This window comes from Cynocephalus volans, chromosome 4 (genome assembly GCF_027409185.1).
Source record: "Cynocephalus volans isolate mCynVol1 chromosome 4, mCynVol1.pri, whole genome shotgun sequence".
Lineage (NCBI taxonomy): Eukaryota > Metazoa > Chordata > Mammalia > Dermoptera > Cynocephalidae > Cynocephalus > Cynocephalus volans.
Genome location: NC_084463.1, coordinates 63,554,367 through 63,572,882, shown reverse-complemented (window position 1 = coordinate 63,572,882; position 18,516 = coordinate 63,554,367). Strand labels below are relative to the sequence as shown.

At 36.2% G+C, this 18,516-nt stretch overlaps 1 pseudogene; it reads left to right on the top strand.

Moving 5' to 3' along the window:
- Positions 1–18,516, top strand: part of LOC134375258 (rho GTPase-activating protein 20-like) — a 100,437-nt pseudogene that overhangs the window by 66,046 nt on the left and 15,875 nt on the right.

Genomic DNA, 18,516 nt, shown 5'->3' with positions numbered 1-18,516 from the left:
CTTCTCCTGCTCAGAAGCAGCTGAACTAAAATCAGCCTTTGATATTTTACTTCTTAATCATACATACAGAAGTGTTTGTGGCTTTCTGGATAACAAGGTTGTCTTTGCCAGGGACATGTTGAAGGTTAAGTCGGATATTCTCTGAGAAGTCCAGAGACATAGCAGAAGTCAGGACTCTAAAGAAGAGATTAGCCTTTTAGAACCAGAAAGTTTGTTCTTCCTTTGTAGAAAGATTTAGTCAAGATTTCACATTCCGTGGGCTACCTTTATATTGAGGGCCTGATTCCATTGAAGTTTGTGGATCCCTAGCCATCACTGGGGATTGGGGGGAGAGAGATGGGGTTTTCTAAAAAAAATCATAATCACTCCTGTGTACCTATATAGCATTTACATTGTCCCCAGGTTTTTCCTTTGACGAAACATAAAAATGCCAAAAAAAAAAGTCCTCATCGAAGTACCAAATGTTGAAGATTTATTATGACTTTTAATTCTTTTATCTCCAAGGGCTCTGAGAGAGATTACCAGTTATGGGTCAATTCTGGCAAAGAAGCAGCACCATTCCCACTCATTGGTAAGTTTCTGTGAAAATCTAAGAGAACTATAATTAAAATTCAGTGAATACTAAGTGTCTGAGAGAATTAGTCATATGGTCCTAAATTTAAATACTATGAAATGTTAAATCTCATATGAAGAATAAATATCTACTAAACATTTCTCTGTGTTAGAAAAAATCTCTTTGCTCAAGTAGCTAATTTTATAGTTGGGAAGAAAAATGTGAATTTTCTTCTGTTTTTCACTTTATAAACAGAGCTAGCTTGCCAAACCTTTACTTTTTTTCTGTAACACAGCAATATGTATTGGTATTTCCTTTTCTTCATACACTTCTTTTTATATTCAGTTCTTGGGATTTTCTGTTCCCTTTCCTATCTACTATTTTGCCTCTCTGGAAGACCAGTCTATAATCCAGTCATGCATCTTAAACCATCAGTGAGTATGAAATACCTGCCCTGTGCCAGGAACTTTTCTAGGCATCAAAGAAAATGAATTAATCCATTTGAACATATAAATCTTCACTGGCTAATCTACTGTCACTTCACTAACTTACTTTGCTATTTCTGTAGCTCAATTACCCAGCATTTGATTTGAGGAGTATTGGTATATAGGTTATATCTCACCTTATTTAAATCATTTCGCTAAAAAATATTTTTTGATCAGTAATTTTATTCAGAGTGGTTAACAGAAACAGAGCAATTAAAATGAGGGACAATATCTGTAGCAGATTTTGAGATGATGAACACAATGAGGTTGATGACGATTTCTGTTAACAATTGAAAAATGCTTACTACCTGCTAGACATTGTGAAGAGCATTTCACATGCATCATCTTGTGCAGTCCTTTCATTTATCTGTGAGGTCACTACTGTGTAATCAGTGCTTCAAGTCATCTGAGTAATCTAAAACCAAACTTTTCTACAAAATGTGTATGCTTAGAATGTAGAAAGTGATCATGCATAAACTGAGGACAAAATTGACTTATTTCAGGGTTTTTTTCCCCCTCTATCTTAAAGTTTTATTTTTATTGAAATAGTTGATTATACATATTTGTGGGGTACAGAGTGGACTATTAGTATTTGTGGACAATATATGGTGATCCAATCAGGATAATTAGTGTATTTATCATTTCAAAATGTAATAATTCTTTGTGTTCATTAACCAATTTCTCCCTAATACCCCTACCCCTTCCCACCTCTAGTAATCACAGTTCTGTTTTCTACTTCTCAAAGTTTAATGTATTATTGTGATTGTAGTTTCTTTCTTTCTCTTTTTTAGCTCTCACTTAATGTTGCCATTTTTGTAAAGTCAATGGACAACAATTAAAGTTGTCAAATTTTTTAAAACATGCTTAAAATGGGTTTTAATAAAATACATTCATTTAATTAAAACTAGGTGGATGGTAACTTTTAAGCTTAAAACATCTCCAAGCTTCATTACTAGCTCTTACTAAAAAGCCATTGAACATGACATATGATTGTCCCATGATTGAATAGCAGTTCTTATTTGTATATTTTGGGCTGGCTGGTTAGCTCAGTGGGTTAGAGTGCAGTGTTATAACACCAAGGCGAAGGGTTCCAATCCCTGTATTGGCGATATACCAAAAAATAAAAATAAAAATAATTGTATATTTTAATGTACCTTGCAAACCTCAATTGTAGATTAGCTGCTGGCTATTTGGATAAATTGATTGTTTTATTGCTGTTATAGAAGGCTTCTTTTTTCTTTGTCTTTTTTTTTTTCTTAATTCCTAGAAGTTGCTGTATTGCTTGATATTAATTGAATATTGACATTATGTGCCTATGCCAGGTAGAAAGGAACACTAAGCATTTAGTGAGTTACATTTAGTGATAAGTCAGCAATAGAAGAGAACTTACTCTTGTGCTTAAAAAACCTGCAAACCAGTAGTGTTTGAGCTTTACACTAAGAGGATGCAATTACTTAGAGTATTAAAGGGCAAAAATTACGTTGTGATCAGATAGATGTGCAGGGTTTAGCTTTTCTAGTTTGTAAATTCCTTTTTGCATGTGTTTCTGTGTTTCTAATCCCCTGCAGTCTTCCTTCTGATTATTGCCTATGAACACCAGCCTCAGAGGGTAGCAGTGGGAGGGAAGCATAAATCAAACCAGTCCCAATGCTCTTGAGAAGCTCTACTTATATAACTAATAAAAACTAATTAAATGTTTTTCAGTCAGACATCTTGTGTTAAATAATAATAATAGTAATTCTTGACATATATAGTTCATTGTCCCTATTATTTAAATAATATTAACCACCAATGTTTACTTATTTGATCTTTACAATGCTTGTGTGATAGGGGTAGGGTATTTTAAATCATGCATTTGAGGCTGAGAGAGGACGGGATTTGCCGAAGATTTATAGATCTAGTTAGTGTCAAAGGAGAAACTAGAATACCTCTAAATATTCTTATATGCAAATAGGAGAAACCAACATTATGCAACTCACAAACTGACCTGTACATTCACTCCACACTAGATATTTTTAAAAGACTTTTTTTCTTCCTTCCTTTCTTCTCATCCTTAAAACTATTTTGGTAGGACCACCTACATTATGCTGTGGTCTCCAACTATGAGAGTGCACATGGTGATCATTCAGTCAACAAAAGGATTCCTTATACCAAAGTACCAGGGGTAAATTGCAGTACATTCCAGTTTGTAGCACACATGCTCACAGTATCAGCCTGTCTGAAGTCTACATGTAGATTTTTCTCTGTGTAGGGCATGAATATCCTTATGGAATTAAAATGAGCCACCTTCGAGACACTGCACTCCTGACACAGGGATCAAAGGACTCCACCACACCTCTCAACTTCCAGGACCCCTTCCTTATGGAACAGCTGCCCCAAGAGATGCGGTGCCAGTTCATCCTGAAGCGCAGCCGTCTGGCTATGGCCCAGCAACAGAGTGGTGAGTCGCTTCTCGTCCTTCATAGAGCCTTCTTTCAGCAAAAGTTTTCATTCCTGGACACACAGTTTGTACAAGTGAAAAGACCCAAACTTCCAGCCAGATGGGGTGATTTTTCTTTTGAATTAGCTAGGAGTTTTGAAAGGAAAGATGGAGTTTTAGTAGATCATTTTATAAATTAGCAATAGGCATGACTGATATAACCAGCAACTAATAGCAATACAATCTATCCCTTCTTTCTTTGCCATTCTTTCCCCTTTAACCTTATGGTCACTGCAGAGTCAAAGGCACTAGGCAATGCTGCAGGTGCTTTAATACCTTCTTTGTACTGTAATACACTCCACTGTGTGTTCCCCCTAAATGGTCACAGTATAAAAAGGAGGCTGTCAGTGATGGATGTCAGAAGACTCTGATGCCCTGCCTGGATCCTGGGACTTATAACTATGTGAAGACTAGGATAATTTCTACAGAAGTCTCTCTTTAGCCTACCAATTGAGTATTAATTTCCTGTGAACAGAGCTGTCTCTTACCTCCCCATTATAAAGACTCTGGAATGATAAAAATGGTGTCCAACATAATTTACCCTAACCCAAGTTTGAGTTTTAAGCTCTCAGTCTGAAATTGAGATTGTATGAGAAATAGAAAGTGGATACCAGAAACTATGAGTGGGATAACAGAAAATTGAAGCTAAATTTCTACAGTTGCCCTTATCAATTTGAACCAACTAGGGGGTCCAGTGAACAGTGGAATTGCCTTTGCAAATGAGCAAACTCGGGCCCAAGGAGTAATAAATTTAAAGGCATAGCATGGACCTTGAGAGATCACTGAAGCCACCTACCTGCCACATGACAGATTTTAGGCATCATCTGAATGCCAGATGAAATTTTGAAGTACTTCATCTGTGTGTGATCCAATTGATGTAGCATTAATGAAAAAGTAGCTCATACTGTTTTTAACCTCATTGTAGAATGACCCTACTTTAAGAAAAATGTGTATGTAGCAATCTAAACTTAGAGAAAACAGACAAATCAGCACTCATTGTGAAGAATTTTACACACCAAGATCCTTTTAAACAAAACATCTTTCAATTCATTTAAAATTGTTTAATTTATAATTTTCATATTAAAACATCTATAGATTTTTTTTTAATAATTGCAATACTAGCGTAAAACTTATCTTCCTATTCACTCCATTGATTCCAAATTTTGACATCTTATTGGGCAAAAAGAGTTGTAACTGCCCTCTCTTCCTCTTCAGCTAGCCTTTGTTCATTTTTTCTTTTCTGCTTTCTTGCTATTGTTAAAGAGTTGAATAACGAGGACAGAAGCTGTGGCACACAAAAGCTACAATATTTACTATCTCGACCTTCCCAAATGATTTGTCAGGTCCTCATTTACAATAACACGTCTAGTTTTTGTGCATGGAAACATGGAAAAACAAAACAAAACAGTTTTTCCTCTCTGGAAGCCCAGATTCCTCCTGTCTACTTATAACCTACAACACTGTATCACTTTCTCCATCTTTTAGTCAACTCCTATTTTTACTTCTTTTCTTATCCAACTTGAATTCCATGATTATCATGATTATCTCTCTTGCAGATAACCTCAGCTTCTTTGACCCTCTTTTCTACTTTCCTATGTACCTAGTAAAATTCCTTCGTTAGATGAACTCTAAAGAAACACTGCTAGAGGAAATAATACAGCAGCAGGGCAGTTTTATATCACTAATGACCACCCTCAAATGGGCACTCTATACTGGCTAGAGAGTCTTAACTTTTTCTCTAAGGCATTTTCCAACTCCTTGAGTCAACTGTTCTGTCTGAATCCCCTCCATACACATATACACACTTAATCCCGTCACTTTCTGTTGATGGTGACCTGGCCTCCAACTCTAAACTTTACTGAAGTCAACAGTAAATTAATAGATCGGTCATCAGGGACTCCCTCATCTTGCCAACACCGGTGTACAAACTTACCGTGAATTCATACCAGTCATCTTCTCCTGTCCTGTAACAGTAAGTCGAACTTTTGGACTATAAAGCTGTTTGCTCACTTCCTTGGGCTGTTCTGAGGGGGTGCTATAGAGAGAGGTATCATGGTTTTCCATCCAGTAAAATGTGAGCTTCATGAAAGCAGGGATTTTGGTCTGTTTTGTTCACTTCTGTATTGCCAGAACCTGCAACAGTGCCTGGCATATGTAAATGAATATTTACTCAATGAATATTTGTTTAATGGATAATCAAGTTAATTTTTAGATTTGTTATCTCATTAAAGATACAAAGAGAATCTTTATAACTATGCTAAGGAGAATAATATTCTCTCACTCTACCTTTTTTACCCATGTTTTCAGAACTATTTCTCTGGGTCTGTTGTCAATTTCAATTAATTTGACTGATAATCAGAGTAAGAATCCTAAGGGTTTTACTCAGTTTTGACAGTGACTTGCTTTCTAAGTTAAATTATAGGCATCCTCTGCTTAGTTTCTTTCTATTGGAAATTAGGATAATGGTAGTTCCAGTGGTAGATGATTCGTGGCAAATGGGATCAGGGATGGAGTAACTATAGCCCAATGGTGCCAAAGCCAAGCTGGATATCAGAATCACCTGTGCAACTAAAAATTACAGGTGAACCACCTATGTGGGTTTTTTTTTTTTTTAATACAGAAGATTTTGATGAACAACTGTTTCAGAAACCACTGAATTAGATTGGGGGTCAGCAAAGTTTTTCTGTAAGGGGCTCGATAGTGAAATTTGCAGGTAGATGCTTATGTAACAAAAGAAGGAAAATTTCCATGTTTTTTATACTGATGGAATTCAAAATATAATTGAGTATAATTTTACATAATACAGGTCTACTAATAAGAGTTGAATTATTTGGAGGGGGATAAAATTTGACTTAATTGGGTTTTAAAGTTCGTGACTTAATCGTCAAAATCGATTGCAAATGTTCTGATCTGTAATGAAATTTTTATATTTCATCTTGGAAAACGTTTTCACACAGATAGGTACTGCCAAATATCGATATCATTCTATGAGCATATAATCCTAATTGAGCACATTTCTCTCTTAGATGGCATTTGTAGACTTGTGTTAGATTCTTCTTCATTTCATGGAAGATAATCACTTCCAATTGCAGGTTAAGTGGAAGCTCCTCAATTTAATAAATAGATTTTGAGTTACGATATTTTCCTCTTGCGTGGAGATTGGTAAAACACTACTAGAGTTATCGTTTGAACTCGGAAAATATATGTGCTGCAGACTTGTGTGGGACTAGAGATCTTGCTTCTTGTTTTGACAGCACCAGAAGTGTATAAAGCAGCTTGACATTACTTGTGATTAAATATCGTTGAATGACTTTACTGCATTAAAAGTTTTATGTATAAATATTGTTTTGCCTTGTAATTTTAGGTGGGATTCATTAAGAAACATCAAATCTACAGGAAAAGTTAACTTATAAAGCCATTCAATGTCCAGTAATAGTGATTGAAAGCAGTTCTTCTCATTCATAAAAAGTTTAATCTCAGCCCAGAATTCAAAACATCATTATAAAACTTTACCACTGCTGAGCCATTGAACTGCTCTGTGATAGTACAAGAAAGGCTAATATTTGGCTTCTATTTCTGACGATTCACAAAACTGACAATGGTTAAGTCCATGAGAGTAAATGAAGTTCACTGCTGACACTACTAATCCAGTAACACTTTATAGATTGAAATATTTTCCCTGAGTACCACTGATCAATACACTGAATAAACCATATGTATTAAACATTTTAAAATTTTACTACCTTTGTAAATTTGTTGAATCACACCGTTTTTTCACTCCACACATTTGCTACATCATCAGACATAACACATTTTAGCAGATTCCACTTCAGGTGGTGCTGAATTATTTTCTCAAATTCTTTCAAAATATTCTCACCCATAGTTGTTCTATGCAGTCTGTTTAAGGCTAATTCTTCAGTCACTTCAAACGCGGCATCAACTTCTTGAATAAGCAACTGAGCAGTATTGGTAACATCTGTCAACTCATTAAGAACCAAAGTGAGTCACCTGCCTTGTTTTAGTTGACTATTGATATTATTCCTGATGTCCTCAACTATTTGATCAGCTATTCTCACTAAAAGGCTAATAATCTTAAATCTAGTTTCTCTGGGCTCATTTCTTCATCTACTACAAGCACACAGGATTTCATCAATTCACCATTAGTAAATGGCTATCCTTTCTTGGCTAACAAATGAGCCACTCAAATTTACTTTTGTTGCAGTCTGTTTTCATTTTTTGTCTTTGTGAAAAAATTTTGTGGTGATGAGATATTTTATTTTAAATATTCTAATTTTTCTGATCGTTGCTTTCTTTTAAGTTGGGGATACTGTGATTGTTAGTGTTTAGTCTGGTAATATCAACATTTATTGACAAGTGCTTAGTCAGGTAAAGTTGACATATATTTTTTCACCATGGCTGTTATGTCGTTGCACAGTAACCACAATACTTTGCCCATTGATTCAATAACAATGTCATACACACTTCACGGTGCCCTAAAAACTCAGCACTGGAAGTCTACTTTTCTTATTTTGACATGATGAATAATAAAAAAAATAGATTTGCAGTATCATGACACATGTGGCACTTGAAACATTGTCAAAATATAATGGAGTCACTGAAATTTGTAGTGCCCTGAGCAACAGTGCAAAGCAATGAGAGCACAACATATTGTCTTGGTTACAGCTACTCAACTCTGCCATAGAGTGTGAAGTGAAAACAGTCATAGACAATACATAAATGAATGAGTGTGGTAGTGTCCCAGCAAAACTGTTACAGACAGTAAAATTTGAATTTCTTAAAATTTTTTATGTATCACCAAATATTCTTCTTCTGAATTTTTCAACCTTTTAAAAATGTAAAAACTATTCTTAGCTCACAGGCTATCCAAAGAGAGGTGGCAGGCCAGATTTGGCCCAGGGATTGTAGTTTGCTGCCCTCTAATTTAGATTATTAGAATGCACATTTAATCAAAAACATTTCAGGTAAAGTCTCAGTATTCTACTAGACTTTATAACAGAGCTTTCCCTAAGTAACAGAACCATCTCTTTTGACTGGTCTCCGTTTCTTTGCCTGTTACATCTTTGCAGTGTTTTAATGAGAAGTAAAAAAGCCAAAAGGCATCTAGAAAGACTAAAGAACTGTAGAGAGCCTACAAATTCTACAAATGGAACTTTTGGTCCCTGGATGATAACACTCTTCATAATGTTATCAAGTAATTTCTACATAAAACATAACAGTTTATAGAATACTTTCTTTTAAGCCTCAAAAAAACCATGTAAGTTTCCATTATTACCCATTTTACAAATGAGCAGACTCAGACTGTGTCCAGCATCACAAAGCATATAGCAGTAGAACTGAAAACTCAACATAGATCTTCTGTCCTTAGATCTCGACTCATCACTAGACCCAACTGCCCTATTATGTGGACATGTTAGTACTAACTCACTTCATGAAATGGAGACAATTTTACATAGTTATTGTTTGTCTTACTGTTAACATCCTCACAGCTTTTATTAATACTCTTGGTTTTTTTTTCATTTGAAGGCAACATTCCACTCTGGAAATTGTTTTCAGTACTTCCATAGCCTCATTGTGATGTACAATATATGACCCTATGATTATCAAAATTTAATGTATTTTAAAGTCCATACTTCTGTTTCCTTCTTTCCCGCCTTCTTTGCCCCCAACTCATCCCTAACATAAATCAGAATTAAAAAGGAGACCTCGTAGGAGGAAATGAGTTTAAGAAGAAGACTCTCTTCACTCTCTTTCCCTGCCTTTCTTCACATACATACCAACAATTAACCTGACTTCTAATAGGGAAAAATGAGCTAATACTTTTTTTCCAGCACATATTATATATATGGAATTTGGCTTTATTTACCAAGTGCCACTTGTTATACTCAGAGTTCATCATACTCTGTTTGGCCTGTATATTTATTTATTTATTTTGTCTTTTTCATGACCAGCACTCAGCCAGTGAGTGCACCGGCCATTCCCATATAGGATCCGAACCCGCGGTGGGAGAGTCGCTTCGCTCCCAGCGCTGCACTCTCCCGAGTGCGCCACGGGCTCGGCCCTGGCCTGTATATTTAAAATCCACAGAACTCTTAAATTCTTAAATTGCTTAGCCCCAGGAAGTAGATATTTTGCGTGATCTTATGTGGAAATTTATATGTTGTTTCTAAGATTAGCAAGGAGATAAAAGAGGAAGATAATTTCTATTAAAATATTGGCTGGGAACAATTAATATTATGTTTTTAAACCACCTGAATAAAATAAGCCACAATTAGACAAAGCTTCATACATCCATTTCTGAGAGACGTTTTCTCTAGTTAGCTCAAAGAAAATATCCCTGTTAACCAGCATCGCTTTAGGTGAGCACAGTCATCTTCCATCTGTTTTTCAAATTTCTGCTTCATTGTGGAGAAGACCTCCCACTAAATAGTCTTACACTGGAAACAGAATAGCAATAGATCTCTCAGAAGTCCACCTCTGAGACTTGAGTCACTACAAGTCATCCTTGGGGTGGTTGGTCCACAGTGAGATAGCTCTAGTGTTAATTGGGGGTGCAGATATAGACATTCAAAGATCTGACCTCAAGACCCAACTCAAATGTCACTTCTAGGAAATCTTTGTTTCTTTGAATCTTTAGCTACCCCTTTCTCTGTGTCTCCAGAGCACTGTATACATATCTCTAGTGTAACATAAAAATTTACGTTGTGATTATTTGTTTACATATCTACATGTCTCTTTAGACTATGAGCTTCTCTAAGGCCTGAGAACTCATCCCAGGACTTAGTCCAGTGTATAGAACAGAGCAGAAGTTAAATGAAAGATTGAATGGCTTAGTCACACCTACTGGAAAAACTTGAATGAAGTGGAAGAGTTAATTAAGCGGGATCTTTCTAAGTGTGGTCTGAAGCAACTCTTGGGGTTCTATTGTGAGTGGAACTCCCATTTCTGTGAGCCCACAGCAGGCTTATTACCTTCCATATCTGCTTCAGACCCAGGACTACACTGGAATTAATGTGAACTTTTATAGTGGATGGTAAAATATGGGACATGTTTCTTCTTTTACCTGTTTGCCCTGTCATTCCAATGTTCTCTCATATGTATTTCCCACTCTGGAAAAAAACAAAAATAAAGGTCTTCTTAATTTCTGTAGCTATGTGGCCAGAATAGAATTTCTAATGAAAGCTTTTACTGTTGTGGTTATTGTTCTATACGCACAAAGTTTTAAGGATTGTAATTTTTAATATTCAGTTTTCTAATTTAAGCATGCAAAAACACTAGCCAGGGTTATTTAGGAAAGCTAGATTTACATGAAATTAGTTTCCTTTACATTTACATAATCTTTTTTTTTTTTTGCAGTAACATGTTTTTTCATCAGCTTTTGACATTTAGAAAATAAGGGCTATACATTAAAGGCTCTGCACCAAAGTAAATTTTAATGAAAATTCTTTTTCTCTCAGTCTCAGAGGGAACCTGGACTCTCAGGTTGAATGCTGAACATAAAAAGCATGGCTACAGCTGAAAGTATTTATGATAAAGTAAAGAACTCAATTTCTACTTAAACCTCTGTCTACATTCATAGAATAACTGAGTTTATAACTTGTGATAGAGCATTCTTCTTAAGAAATGTGAAAGCTAAAAAATCAAGTAAATCTCATAGTTATAGAAATAGTAAAACCAGGTTAAATGTGAGCAAACCAGACTGAGTACAGCTACTCAGCATATATATTATGGTACATACTAAACAAACATTTGCCCAGATTGACATTGCTAGACATACAGGAACCCCTTTCTGGATTTCAGAAAGGGTTTCATTTCTTTTTCTGTTTTCTAAAATGGTGTAGGTTGGGAGTGTCAAAGCAGGAAGAAAATTCTTCATAGAGTAGTGGTATTCTTTCATGTCTACATACCTCCAGAAGGCTGTTAAACCAAATGGAGAGTAAGTACAGAGAGGAGGTCTTGTTTTTGAGGAGTAGATTGGTCTCTTGGCAGCTTTAATCAAGATTCCTTTGACCCATGCCCCGGGCAAAGTAATACTTTCCGTACATTATCTTGCATGATCCTTTCAGTAAGCCTTTGAGGGATAGGTTATCCTTTGCATTTTAAAGTTAAGGAAAGAAGTTAAGTAACCTGCCTAAATAAGTGTCTGAACCAAGAGTCACTAGGCTCCTGAGTTCAAAGCCAAAGAGCTTTGCCCACCTGACTGTGTGTACATTGACGACGTACTTACTGTATCCTAAGGGAGTGAAGTGTGGATGATGGTCGTAAGGTCATCTGATAAAATGTTGCTTATTTGCTTTCCTCTCACAACTTGGCTTTTTAAATATTTGGTTTAAGTAGGTTATTCTGAGAAAATAAAATGCTAAGGTACATTATATCCAAACGAGATAAAAGACTTCTTTAAAGTTAGTATTTGACGATGCTTAGAGAGAATTGAGTCAAACCGTGAGTGAGTGCTATCTGGGTATTGTGGCCTCTCATATCTTGGTTCTGTTAGCCTTAATTGCAAGATGTTTTGAATCTGCCCCAGGAATGCATGCTTTAAGGGGTTAGCCAGCAATTTGGGCAGAACTGAATGTACAATATTTGGGGCTTCCACTGTCAGGTTTTGTCCTTTCTGTGATTCCCTCTCACGTTCCAGCTGCTGTGGGTACCTTTATCTTTGTTCTCTATTTCTCCAAGCCAGTAAGTGTTCCGGTTTCTCTCCAAATTTTAGTTGCCCCGCCACCCTGGGGCCTGTCTTCATGATAAAAGCTATAAGAATAGGAAACATTCAGTGCCATGCCATTCCCTTCTTCGAAGGGTCAAACTTTTACTTTCAGTATCTACCTTCTTTTGATCACTCTTTAGTGACTACAGGTAGGTTTATTTTCATTCACTTGTGTAGAGGTTATAGTTGTTGGGGTGTGTGTGTGTGTGTGTGTGTGTGTGTGTGTGTGTGTGTGTGTGTGTGTGTGTGTGTGTATGTGTGTGTGTTGGGGGAAGGGAGAGGGAGAGAAGGAGGTGTGTGTGTGTGTGTGTGTGTGTGTGTGTGTTGGGGGAAGGGAGAGGGAGAGAAGGAGCCAGCCACTTTTAGAAGTGGAACTTTTAAAAATGGAACCTTTTTATGTATCAGATCATTTGCAAACTAACTTTCATGTTAAAATTAGACACATGACAAAAATTTCAGCACTATGGTATCAAAATCATAACTCACTATTGACCCTTTTTACTTCTGCCTACTTTGTATATGTTGTTTTTTTCCACTTAAATTTCTCCTCAGTTTCAATCATTGTTCAACAACAATTGAGTACTTACTAGGTACAAGGCATTACGCTGGATGCTGTCTGTTGAAGTCTTATTCATTCAAAATCCAAATCAGGCTGTCCAGTTGGCTCAGTTCATTAGAACACGGTGTTATAAACACTAAGGTCAAGGGTTCGGATCCCCATACCTGCCAACTGCCTAAAAAACATCCAAATCAAATGCAAACGCCTCCAGGATCACTCCTCTCCCTCCTACTGGATCAATGTGCTTTACTTTCTTCTGAATACCTTTGGTCCGTTGTTCCTCCCTTATGATGTTTTATTTATTAATATACTTGTTTTTCCCCTCTCCCACCCCACCACCAGTCTTGTTCCCTATTAGATTATAAATGTCACCATGGCAAGGGCAAGTCTCAGTCATGTTTGCACCCATCCATCCTGCCTTAAGCATACGTCTTAAAGTCAGGAACTGAAAAGATACAGGAAAGTCTTTGCAGTTGCAAAGAAAGGGAAAAAACGAAGGACATTGCCTTCCTGTATCTGTTGTCAGTAGTAGAGTTGGACATCAGGCAATAAAGCATTCTTTGTTTCCATAGAACATCTTAATAGGGACAACAACTCTTCTCCTCTTCCTCCTCTTCTTCCTATTTCTCCTCCATCTTCCCCTTTCCCTCCTCCTTGCTTGCTTTTTCTCATGATTTAATTGTAGTATAATTCAGTCTTCAAATTTCTGGATGCCCAGTCTCATCTTTAAAATGGGAAAATGTATATGTTAGTATGGAAAACACTTTTTGCTTTAAGTTGTAATATTTCAATAGGAAGCCATTCTTTCACCTTTGAAATTTAGTGCCAGAACTCGAGTAAACATACCAGTGGTGTCTCAGAAATGGATAGAAGAAGAACCAAACATTTGATTCTTCCTTAGTTGATTTTTCCTTAATTTACAGAATATTATAGAGAAATGTCATGGGTTGAATTGTCAATAACAAAGGACATCTATAAGCATTTCTTTTCTGAGCCATAGTAACGAACATATAGTGAAATGGAAATTATAGAAATAAAGTTAAGTAAACTAAACTAGTTTTTCTAATACTCTCAATTCTGCCTTAGATTCAAATCAGAAGACATTTAAGAGGAGAAGATCTATCTTAAACTGGGCCTTTTGGCGAGGCTCTAGCACTCACCAGCACAACTTGCCCATATCTCCAACATCTCCTGTGCCAGGACAGCTCTTTGGAGTTTCTCTGCCAAATATTTGTGAGAATGATAATCTGCCCAAACCTGTCTTAGTAAGTCTCATTTTGGCCTGTAAAGTAATGGGAAAGGAATTTTAGGAATGGGGAACTCTGGAAAGTAAACCTGTCCCCAGATGGAGAGATTATAGACATCCCTGGCTTTAGCTAAGAATCTCTATTATCATTATTTAAAAGAATTAAAATCTGACTTAGCTATTGCAGAATCATAAGGAAGACATAAGAGATAATCTAGACTACTGGTTTCAAGAAAGAGCCATATAAGCCTGCTCAGGTAAATTGGAATTTGCTCTGTAGATAGACAATCCATATTCTATCTCTCACAAATCCTTCTTCAACTCCATATTGTTCTGAAAGTCTGGTTTTTTTTTTTTAACCACTTCACCAACAGAGACTACTTAATCATATTTTTTAAAGTTTTTAAAACTGCTTTATTTGTATTTCAAGTATTTAAGAATAAAGATACATTCTCTGGCATTTAGTTATCTTTTGTGTATAGAATGGGTCAGTTGAAAGCCACTGAGTTTGTGTTGATATATTAAATAATCACTGTTAACCAACATTTTTATTGAGTATCCAGTATCCTGCAAGCACTATACTAGATGTGTGGCATTTTATGCTGTATTGTGCATCTATAAATGCCAGACACTAGTCTAGCCCCTTCACAGCTTATCTGTCACAGCAAATACAGAGGGTAGTTATTATTGTCATCATTCCTTTGTTTACTAATTTAAAAAAAAAGCCTCGGAACTTTACCAAGGGTTACACAGTAAATAAGTGGCATAACTAGATTTTAAATGCCATGGATTGCTTGTCTCCAAAACCCATTATCTTCCTACACTGCAAGCAGAGGACATACAAATAGAAAGAAAGCAAAGTGAGTAAACACTTAAAATTTACTCTCCTAGCAATTTTCAAGAATTTAGTACATTTTTATTAACTGTCATCACCATGTTATACAATAGGTCACCTAAATTTATTTCTCTTATCTAACTGAAATTTTGTTTCCTTTGACCAACATCTCCCTAACTCCCCCACCATCATCCCCAGCCCCTGGTAACCACCATTCTACTCTCTAAAAGATTGACTTTAATCCTTCTAGCTGTCCATCCAGCTCCAATCCTTCAGTGCTTTTAATCTGTCCTCTAGTAGCTGCAGTACATGTTCCCTTGCATGTATGTGTGAAGTGCTTTTTTGTTTTGTTTCCTTTGCTTCCCCATAGGATATGCTTTACTTTCTTAATCAAAAAGGACCCCTAACAAAAGGAATCTTCAGGCTATCAGCCAGTCTGAAATCCTGCAGAGAGCTAAAAGAGAAACTGAATTCTGGAGTCGAAGTACACCTAGACTGTGAATGTATTTTTGTGATAGCATCTGTTTTAAAGGTAGGAAAAGTTCTCCCTTTATCCACCCCGTGGTGTAGCTCTGGAGCATGTTAAACATTTTATGTTTTGTTTTGTTTCATTATGAACATTATTTCTATCTGGAAAGAACCAAAGTAGATTTAGAATCTAAAAAAGGTTAAAAACATTTCAAAAAGTCAATATTGGACTTTAAAAGGCACTGCTGATGATATGACATGTCAGATATACTTTAAAAAAACTTTTTTACCTCACACCAATCTCTTCAGTTCTGCCACCCCATGCAAAAAGAAAAATTGTAATTAAAAATTAAAATAATCAAAACATACACAGCATGTTTACAAAAATAAGCATCCTGCTTATGATGATTTTCTCACTATCTCACTACCTTCCTAATGAAGGCAAAGTTTTCGAAGATAGTTACAGCTTACCTTGCAATAAACAAGCATTTGCCTTGGAACTGAAACAAAAAACTATTGAAATGACTGAAAATTGCATTCATTTACATAACCATCATGCCCACAAATATTCCTTCCTTTGTCCCCTAATGCCTTTTACTTTGGAAGTGGAGTAAGAACGGCTACAACATCTGGGCCTTCTTTCACTTTTACTACATTTGACATTCTCTATTGTTCTTACCCTTTACCCATGGTTACTATGTCACATCTACCCATGGCTGACAGAGTTCTAAAATGTTTTCTTCCCTCACATTCTTGGAAATGTCATACATTTTTGGAAAACCTAGAGTCAAAACTAGCTTTAAGCAGAACTTTTGACCCCAGTAGTAGCTTCTGCAGACCTGCAGAAGGGGGCCCCATCTCCCAAAGGGTTGGGGTATACTGGAGCCACAGGTAGAGACAAGGCCCACAGCCTGCATCCCAAGGCCTGAAACATAAAAACCAAATGATGCAAAATATGGCAAAGAAGACTTTTGCATACCCCTACTCCAGCTGAGTGGCCAGCTGCTTTCAGAATTTTACTGCATATCTTCATGAACACTAGGTGTTTTGGGGTAAATGGGCCATGTCTGCTCTTAAACAAACCCTGCTGTGGACTTTTGCAATAAGTTATCACTCAAGAGAACTGGAGAGTTTTAACTAGGTTCAACTAATCTGTTTTGTACAGGGTTTGTGATGACTCTTCAGTCCTGAAATACAATAAGGATATCTGTGGTATGCTTAGCTAGATATATATGCCAAGGATATACGAGTATATGCATGTGAGTTTTTCTTTTTCATATAATTAGGTTCTCTGCCAGCTCTCAATTTAGGAAGGTAAAACCAATGTTTTAGAAGAATTTCCTTACTGTACTGTTCTTCACAACACCATACTTCTTAAAATTTTGTGCTAAATTCTTTAGGCTATTACAAAGAAGCATGGTTCTAGAAGAGTTCATTTGTGTTTTAGATTGCTGAAATATTATTTTTCCAAAAATAAGCAAAAGACAAAAAATTATCCAAATGATTGAAGAGTCTGGTTAAATAGGTTCCAAATAATTGAAGGTTTATCATTATGTAACTGTGTTTTAGTCACATTTCTTCCAAGTGCTTTCATGAAAGGAGATCAATTTTGTCAAAAGTTTTTGAACTTTTGTTTCTCATTTTTAAGACTGTTTTAAAGTAGTGTAGTATAAATTTAACTTCTCAAACTATAATTGGACAAAAATTGCTTGAGACACTATAGCTTTGATCTATCAGACCTTTAAGGAAAATTTCATATTTAATCTGGCAGAATTTCATCTCAAATGAATTGGAGAGTTCTGCTGATGGTCTGGGCTGTGGTTTCTGTGAGTTGGTGATTGTAATTCAGAACCGGCTCGCACATCCTTCTCAGCTGTGATGATGGCTCTATTTCATAACTTGTTATTCCAGCTGTGGGAGAGTTCATTGAGATATTATGAGTTATTATCTTTTAAGTGTAAGTTTAAGATTTAATGATGTTTTTCTTGAAGGCAGATCATAAGTATGTTTTCCAATGAGATTTAAAAAGAGAGCTATTGTCAGCACCCCGTTTTAAAATAACAAATTTTGCCTCTTCTAACTGACTTTTAAAGTGAGTGCAGCAGCTAAAATTAGTTTGGAATTATGAAAATTCCATAGCTTTACCCAAAAAGGTAAGTTTTGTGATAATATATCTGAACCACAAGTATCCAGGTATATTTCTACTGCAAGATACAATAGAACAGTGGAAAACTTTGAATTAATTCATCCTTCTTCTTGTTAACCACTCTAAAAAAAATATGTTAACAGAGTGACTAGAAGGATGTTCTTCAAATTATCTTAGAATCTCAGTTACAGTTGATTAGCCTTCTCTTGCCCCCCATTAATATTTTCCCATGTGACACATAGCAGCAGTTCAGTCATGACTTCCACTGTGGCTGGGGCTGTGCTTGGCATTGACAAAGAATTGAGTTTTCTCTGACTAAAGTTTACTGATGGGAGATGAGACTGCAAGCTTGGCCTTCTTGTTGCCATACCGAAAGCAACAGAGAAAATTGGCCTAGAATGAACTCTTGGACCAAGACCAAATGTGTTTTATTTTTAAGCTTTTGATAAACAAAAATCCAAACAGCAAATGCCCTTGGTCATATCCTGTTTGTGTCATCATCTAGTTTCACCACACTTAGCCCTGCCAGTGGTCTCCGCAGAATGGGATCTCTAAGAAAGGATATTGTACCATGGACATACTATTTAGCATGGACTTGTTTTATTCACTCCTCTATCCCTAGCACCTCAAACAGTGCCTGACATATATGTATAAATACATATAGAGTGTTGAATAAATATATATAGAATGAGCAAATGAATGATTACCAGATTATGAATCTCACAGATATCTTGGTGCATTTCCTTGGACTAGATATTTAAGGGAAAGGAGGGAAAAAAGGATTTAAGATTGTTTACTGCCAGACCCTATAAAGTACCAATTTGCTTAAAATACATAAAACAGGAGGTTTTGGCCCAAATAGGTTGTCCTTTATCTTTCTCACCATCATCCAAACTTTGGTTGTCCAAATGGTTTTTGTTAGAAAAAAATAAAAGCACGTGTTTCCATGTGCAGAAGTCAGTGGAGAGCAGGCACAGAGCTCTGTGTAGTACGAAGAAGGGAGCACTTCACAGAACTTTC